Here is a 7,956-nt window from a genome sequence, read left to right on the forward strand (position 1 = left end):
GTCTTTCAGTGGACTTAAGTTTTATCTAACTGTATATGGGTTGGGGTCTTGGTGTTTGCTGCCTATGTGTAAAAATCCAGCTGTACTTAACTGGCTGAGATCCTTGTTATTAAATCAGATACACATTATAGTTTTTAAAGATATATATATATATATAGTATAAATAAATAAAATATATATATATATGCCTAACACCAATAAAAAAGGGAAAAAGGAAGAAAAGTATTGGGGGGAGGGAAAGGGGCAAGATAGTTTAAAAAATAATTTTTTTGGACTGATTCAGAATTACTGGGATGGGGAGCACGGGGATTAAAGTTGTGTTTCTGAGTGCCTCAAGATATGGATTGTGTTCATTTTTTAAAAAATATATATATAATAATTTTATACAAGTGTCAAGAAAAAAAACAGCTGGCTGGATTATTTGGAATTTTTAAATAATCCTTAACTTTTTTAAAAGTAGAATTTTGAGAACTGTCCTGTATATAACAGTAATGTAGCAATAAATGTGACATTTTATAACAATATTACCTTTTCCCCTCTCCCGAGATCTGTCTTTCAGATGTTGTATACCTATCAATGAAAAAAGTTGTAATAAAGGTTTTACCTTGTACTAAAGCTACCTCTAGTAGTCTTTTTGTTTCCATCAACAACATGCCCTTTCTGTTGGTCCTGATGAGATAGTAAATGAATAACTTAGCTCCCTGCCATGTAGGCCTTCAATTCAGCACCATGAATTGAACCGAGCAGCAGACTCGCAACCAATGCAGCTTGTGGAGCAGAGGTATGACATGTGCAGTTCTAGGGGCACACATAATTACCCGCACTGGGGCATTTCGCACCAACTGAAGCTTCCAGATGCTCTTCAAGGACAACCTTTCCCAGCATTAGAGGTTGGTCTTTGCATTGCTGAGGTAGTATAATTTGAGCCTGGTCTATTTGGGCCTCAAGTGAGAACTCTGGGTTGATTTGTTTGATGAACTATTGCAGGGGTGTCAAACTGGTGGCCTATGGGCCGGATGCGTCGCATGCAGATCACACCCACCTTGGCTCCACAAAGGCAAAAAACATTGTGATACATCACGCTACATCACGTGATGTGATCAAGTTTGACACCCATGCTCTATTGCTTTCTTTTCTGGGCTGATCATGGGAATCTCAGGACTTTTCTCCAACATCAAACCTTAGAAATATCTCCAAGTTTCTAAAGGTTCAATACTATTGTATCATGCTTCAAAATCCTACTTCTGCTTCCATAGTGTCACAGGAAATGCCATTGTTGTCTCTAATACTTCTCCAAAAATATAGTTCAGAGGTATCTATTATGTTTCTCTTGCACTTTCTCAAGACTTTGTTTTCACTGTACCACCAGAAAGAACGTTGCTTTAACTATGATCTTGTCATTGAAATGGTGTTATTCTTCACTATTTTGTCTTATGTTGGTCACTGCCTTATTCCTTTGCATTAACCTCAACACACTGTCTACTGTCTGGACTCCAAGAACATAGAGCTATTTTGAAAAGAACTCATGGGAAAAGGTTGGCTTGCCCCAAGGATGTGTAGTCACCTTCCCCCTTTTCAAAAAAGCTTGTGCTAAGATTTCCATTATGGTGCCGCAATTTGAACCCTAAGCAGAGTTTGCATTTTTTGTTATTTTGCAAGGTTTGAACGCTTTTAAACAAATAGTTACACCCAGTTAAATATAATCATATTTGCAATTCTGACTAAAATGTCTCTGGCTGATTGCTGCAAGAGACTGAATTTCAGAACGGAACCCTTTGCGGTATTTATTATCTTGAATGCACACGTTCACAAGGCATTGCGAGGGACGCCCGTTGCTCCTTTTCCACTAAATACAACCTTGTAGGGTCCTTCCTGGAGAGGGTACTTCGCGAGCGCCGCGCACTTTTCATGCGTCACAAAGAAGGGAAGGAAAGCGAGATAACATTGAACATAGACTTTTGTATAGACTTGCAGTCAGCTAATTCTATTCAGATTGACCAGAGGTTTTTTTAAATGAGCTATTGTGTTTTGCCAAGATAAAAAAAAAAAGCTCAGAGGCTTTACGCCCTTAGGACTCCATCATTTAATTTTTGTGGAGTGGTGTGGGCTTTGTTGTGTATGTCTAGAATTTACAAGGCGTATTTTTATATCAAGGGACGCGGTGGGTTAGGACGCTGAGCTTGTCGATCAAGAAGGTCGGCAGTTTGGTGGGTCGAATCCCGAGTGCTGCGTAACAGAGTGAGCGCCTGTTACTCGTCCCAGCTTCTGCCAACCTAGCAGTTTGAAAGCACGTAAAAAAAATGCAAGTAGAAAAATAGGGACCACTACGGTGGGAAGGTAACAGCGTTTCGTGCGCCTTTGGCGTCTAGTCATGCCGGCCACATGGCCACAGAGACGTCCTCGGACAAGCGCTGGCTCTTTGGCTTTGAAACAAAGATGAGCACTGGCCCTTAGAGTTGGAAACGACTAGCATGCATGTGTGGGGGAACCTTTACCTTACTATTTTTATATCAATGGATCATTTGAAGTAGTGTTTCTCAACTTCAGGAACTTGAAGATGTGTGGACTTCAATCCCCAGAATTCCCCAGAATTTCTAGCTGGGGAATTCTGGAGTCCACACATCTTCAAGCCACCAAGGTTGAGAAAAACTAAAGTATTTGGGTGCAACGAAGCTGAGCGTGAAAAGTGAACCTCTTTAAAGGCAGTTACTTTCAGCAATGGCATTATTTTGTTCACTGGGAATCCCAACCAACCTTAACACCCCCACTGTTTCATTTGCAGGATCAATTCACAGATCACAGAGGGAAATTTTGGAAACAACCAATCCAAAATCACAGAACAAGATACAAGTAGTCCTCAACTTACAACCATTATTGAGCCCAAAATTTCTGTTGCTAAATGAGACAGTTGTTAAGTGAATTTTGCCCCAGTTTTACAACCTTTCTTACCACCATTGTTAAATGAATCACTGCAGTTCTTAAGTTAGTAACATGGCTGTTAAGTGAATCGAGCTTCCCCATTGATTTTGCTTGTCAGAAGGCCGCAAAAGGGGATCACATGACCCAGACACACTGCAACCGTCATAAATATGAGCCAGTTAGCAAGCATCTGAATTTTGATCAGGTGACCACAGGGATGCAGCGATGATCATAAGTGTGAAAAACAGTCATAAGTCCCTTTTTTCGGTGCCATTGTAACATTGAGCAGTCACTAATGAACTGTTGTAAGTCGAGGACTACCTGTACACTCTTGCCTACCGTAGCTTTCTTGTATGTTTCATCTGTCTGTTCTGCTATTTCACTGAGTTTTCCTTTAAAAAAAGGGGGGAAAAAAACTACTCGTCTAGAAAAAAATTTCCGCATTCCTACTCAAAAACGAGAGCAGCGAGCGCGGCGCTCTGTCATTTTTCCTAGGTCTATAAACCGGTGAGAGGCTGTAGCGCCGTTGCGCATGCGCCCCGGGGGTCGAAAGGAGAGAGGAGCTGGGCGCGGGCGAGCCGCACTGGCGACCTTCAGCTAGGCAGGCATGGCGCTCTTTGGGCTGAAGCCCAGCCTGGTGGAGCATCTGCGGAAAAAGTGAGTCGGGCTGGGATGCGGTTCTGCTGGTTGGTGTGCTGGGATCGTTGCTCCTGCAGTTAGTCCCTCCCAGCCCTCCAGTTCCAAGCAGCTTTCCTTGTTGCCCTGCAGGCGTGCGAGGACTACATATCCCAGCCTTTCGAGCAACTTTGGCCACGTTGTCCTGGTTGTCAAGGGCGGGGGGAGGGGTAACAAGTTGATGAAGGGTGGCTTCAGCCCCCACCCACCTCCCACCCCCGCAAAGCCATACATTAATGTAAACAGCAGTAAAATAATATCCTCCCAAACTTAACCCCCTACATCAGGGGTCTTCAAACTTGGCCCTTTTATGACTTGTGGACTTCAGCTCCCAGAATTCCTCAGCCAGCGTGGCTGGCTGAGGAATTCTGGGAGTTGAAGTCCACAAGTCATAAAAGGGCCAAGTTTGAAGACCCCTGCCCTTACATCGTTTCCTTGGGAGACTCCTATCAACAAAACCGAGATACCTCAAAAATTAAGAACGGTCCAATCAAACTACAGTGACAATATCTCCACCAGCAAAGCCAACAATAGCTTTAGAAAAACGCCTATTCTAATAAAAGATAGCTTTCTGAAATAAAGGTGTACCCTTTGTTGTAAAGGACATTTCTTTATTTCAAAATAATAAAGGGACAGCTTTCTGAAAGGTGTGTTGTAAGCTTACGGCATTATAAAAGATAGTCCTGTTTCTCCAGTTTTAAAACCATGCTCGACTGCTTCCAATTCGGCTTTGTTTAAGGAGTATTCCGCATGTAGGTCGAATAAATAAGGGGAAGAGTATGCAACCTTATCTCATGACTTTGCCAACCTAGAGTTTGTCCATTTCGCCATGCCCTTTCCAATCTGGCTTCCTGACTTGTGTGTAGGATTCATATGAGAACAAACGAAACGTTCTGGGATTCCCATTTTGTTAGCACATTCTAACCTGAAATGGTTCATTATCTCTCTCTCCCACTCTCCTCTCTCTCTTTAAAAATATACTTAAATAAAAAGCACGCATAACATGAGAAGAAAACAGTATTTCAAAATGACCTATTTGCAGTTTCGATAAGTGTGTGTAGCTGACCTTTAAAGGTTCGTGGCAATTATTTATTTATTTATTTTATTTATTAAATTTTTATACCGCCCTTCTCCCGAAGGACTCAGGGCGGTGTACAGGGCAATAAATATCAAAATACGAAATACAAAAGTTAAAAAACATTAAATAATTATGCCCAATGTAGTACATTGGTTAAAATCCATGTTAAAACCCCAGACCCCAAACCCATCAGACCAGGCCGGATTGTTCAAATAAATAAGTTTTTAGATTACGTCGAAGGAGCAAAGGTCGGGGGCCATCCGGAGCTCAACCGGTAAGCGGTTCCACAGGTCTTACAAGTGATTGAAAGCTCTTTGCAAAAAGGACCTATCAAATGTGAAAGTTTTCATAACAAGAAATATTCTCAAACTTAAAATATTGCTGTTCAAGTTACTCATTTTCTCCATTTTGCAGGAAGGGTGTATATTCGCTCTGGGCCACCAGTGTCATCATAGGTGGTGTGTGGCTCACAGACTGGAAGGTGATCCTTGGTTATGTCCCATGGATCAACGGCAAGTTTAAGAAAGATGAGTGAGCAAATCTTGTACTATTAGGTAAGACTGCGTGAGGCTTCCCTTCTTAAAATTATGCCTTTCTGGCAGCAACATCCTTGATTTGGCTTTCTTCTCCCAAAAATTTTTGTATGCAGATAGTCCTCGACTTACAACCACAATTGATCCCAACATTTATGTTGCTAAGCAAGACAGTTATTTTGCCCCATTTTACACCCTTTTCTTGCCACGGCTGTTAAGTGAATCACTACAGTTAAGTTAGTAGCACGGTTGTTAAGTGAATCTGGTTCCCCCATTGACTTTGCTTGTCAGAAAGTTGCAAAAGGGGATCACACAGCCATGGGACATTACAACTGTCATAAACACATACCAATTGCCCAGCACCCAAATTTTGATCACATAACTGTTGCAATGGTCTTAAGTGTGAAAACTATCATGTCACTTTTTCAGTGCCGTTGCAACTTTGAACGGTCACTAAATGAAATGTTGCAAGTTGAGGATTACCTGTACCTTCCCCAGTTTCAAAGTTTGACATGAAGAGCTCCACGATCCAGTAGTTGAAAAGTCACACCTCCTGGCAAGCATAATTTTTTGTTTTGACAGGAAGGCCATCAAGATTTTTTATTGAATCCTCAATCACTAAACTTACGAATATTGCTATGAATTCCTGCAACCAGAAGCATGGATAATACACAAAATATTTCATATGTAATCAGTGGAACAACCTGCCTCCAGAAGTTGTGAATGCTCTAACACTGGAAGTTTTTCAGAAGACACTGGACAGCCATTAGTCTGAAGTGGTATAGGGTTTCCTGCCTGAGCAGGGGGTTGGACTAGATGACCTCCAAGGTCCCTTCCTACTTTATTATTATTACCTGCTTCGCTCCCTCAGCTATCTTTCCTTCTCTTGTGTTCCTCTATCTATCTTGTTTGCTTCCTTCTCTTCCATATCACAAACACATTGTGTTAATCTCACATTGTCTTTTCTCTAGGCTTTGTTTGAATGCATCTCACCCTCGTTATTAATTTCCTTTTAAGAGAGACATTTAATCCCTCAGATTTCTGCATTGCAATCACACTTTCAGCTGTTGGTGTTCCATGCTCTCCCATCGTTATAGAAGGAAGCACATTCAGTCTTTATTACAGCCAGTAAGGGATCCAAACAAGTGATGAGAAAGCTAAAGATGCTGATTGAGATACTGGAAAGTATTTTTGTCAAAGCCACTTGCATACGTTGTGCTTTTGCTGTCTGTTTGACACAAATAAAGTCTGGATAATTAATACGAAGCAAGATAGACACCGTGTTGCCAGCTTCCTTTTCAAAGCACTTCTACGTTTTGGAATCTAGCAAGATTAAACATTTGAGTTATGTGGTGGATGTAGAGTCCCATCCTTATGAAAAATTACTGGGACCTGAATCCAAAGGCAGTCTGCTGTAATGGCCTCCACCGTGCTGCCACCTCCCGAGGTACACCTTACTGATGTTGTGCAGAGCTGTGAAGAGAGTTTAGGCCTTTGAGTATGATTCTTGTTATTGGTTATATGAGATGTGATTAGGCTGCTGTTTTTTTATATGTGTTGGTTGTCAAAATACAGAGTCTATTCATCTATATATATTTCTCCTCCCAGTGCTTTGGGAGGATGATGGTGGATTAATATACATAAATAAATTATGCTTAGAAATGGAATGGAATGAGTAAAAAGGGTATGGTGTGGAATTTTGAACTAAATTTGAAATTCCTCCATCTGCCTCCCATGGCCGTACGACCACATTTTGGGCACTTAGCAACTGACTCGCATGTATGGCCATTTGCAATGCCCTGTGATCACATGACTGCAGTGTATGACATTTTTGCTGGAAACCAGCATTTCTTCCAACAACCGCTCCATAATGAACAATGGGTTTGCTTAATGATCACAGCATTTGTTTAGTGACTGAGGTATTCACTTCATGACCACTGGTCACATGGTGATTGCTTTACAACCATCATGACTTATAATTGTGAGACTCGGTTATCATAAATCAAGGACCACTTGCAGTAAGCAAAATAAAGTATGAACTTAGAAAAAGAAAGCCAAATCCAGTTTACATCAGTGCTATCCATTGTACTTCAATACCTGTCTTTGCTATCCATCATTACTCCTATTTTCTATATACCTCACTGCCAGATATATTGCCTTGTACATTGTCTTTTGTTTGTTAAATTATAGGTAATCATCTCTTTTTTTAGGATCTTTCATTCCCTCCAAGACTTTCTTAACGTCCACCTTCCTCTTAACCCATTCAGATTTCTTCCACATACTTGTTCTGATTCAGTTCTTATTTATTTTCTTTGCATTCATTGCTATTTAACATTGACATTCTATATTTTGTTTTTCGTTCAGTTTGCATTTATTCAACACTCACTACTCTTCTCCCTTCTCCTCCTCCTGCAGGCCAGGCTACTTTGACTTGGGGAAACTGCTTCTCTACTGTTCCTGGTCTGGATCTCTGATGTCACCTTCCATGAAAGTGCACAACAGCTTCATTTTATTCTCAATGAGCCAGTTGCCACATAATGTCCTGTATAACCAATAAATGTCTCAGCTCATGGGGTCTACACAGGAATGTATTTTGTTTCTCCTTCTGTGGGTATTCATTGTATGAATTAATGCAACCAAATGTATATTTTCAAAAGTTTGATTAATATTGAACAGATCTATATGCATATGTGAATATTTACCTGTCTTATTGCGCTGAGATAACCTAGGGGTAAATACAGTAAACAGTGT

At 40.9% G+C, this 7,956-nt stretch overlaps 1 long non-coding RNA gene across 1 annotated transcript; it reads left to right on the forward strand.

Annotated features, from left to right (window-relative positions):
* The first annotated feature begins 3,427 nt into the window (after nt 1–3,427).
* LOC310631725 lies at nt 3,428–7,956 on the forward strand. Its single transcript, XR_014490680.1, has 3 exons — nt 3,428–3,576; nt 5,087–5,226; nt 7,621–7,956. It is a non-coding gene; the product is annotated as an uncharacterized lncRNA (long non-coding RNA).

This window comes from Vipera ursinii, assembly GCF_947247035.1.
Source record: "Vipera ursinii genome assembly, chromosome: 1".
Lineage (NCBI taxonomy): Eukaryota > Metazoa > Chordata > Lepidosauria > Squamata > Viperidae > Vipera > Vipera ursinii.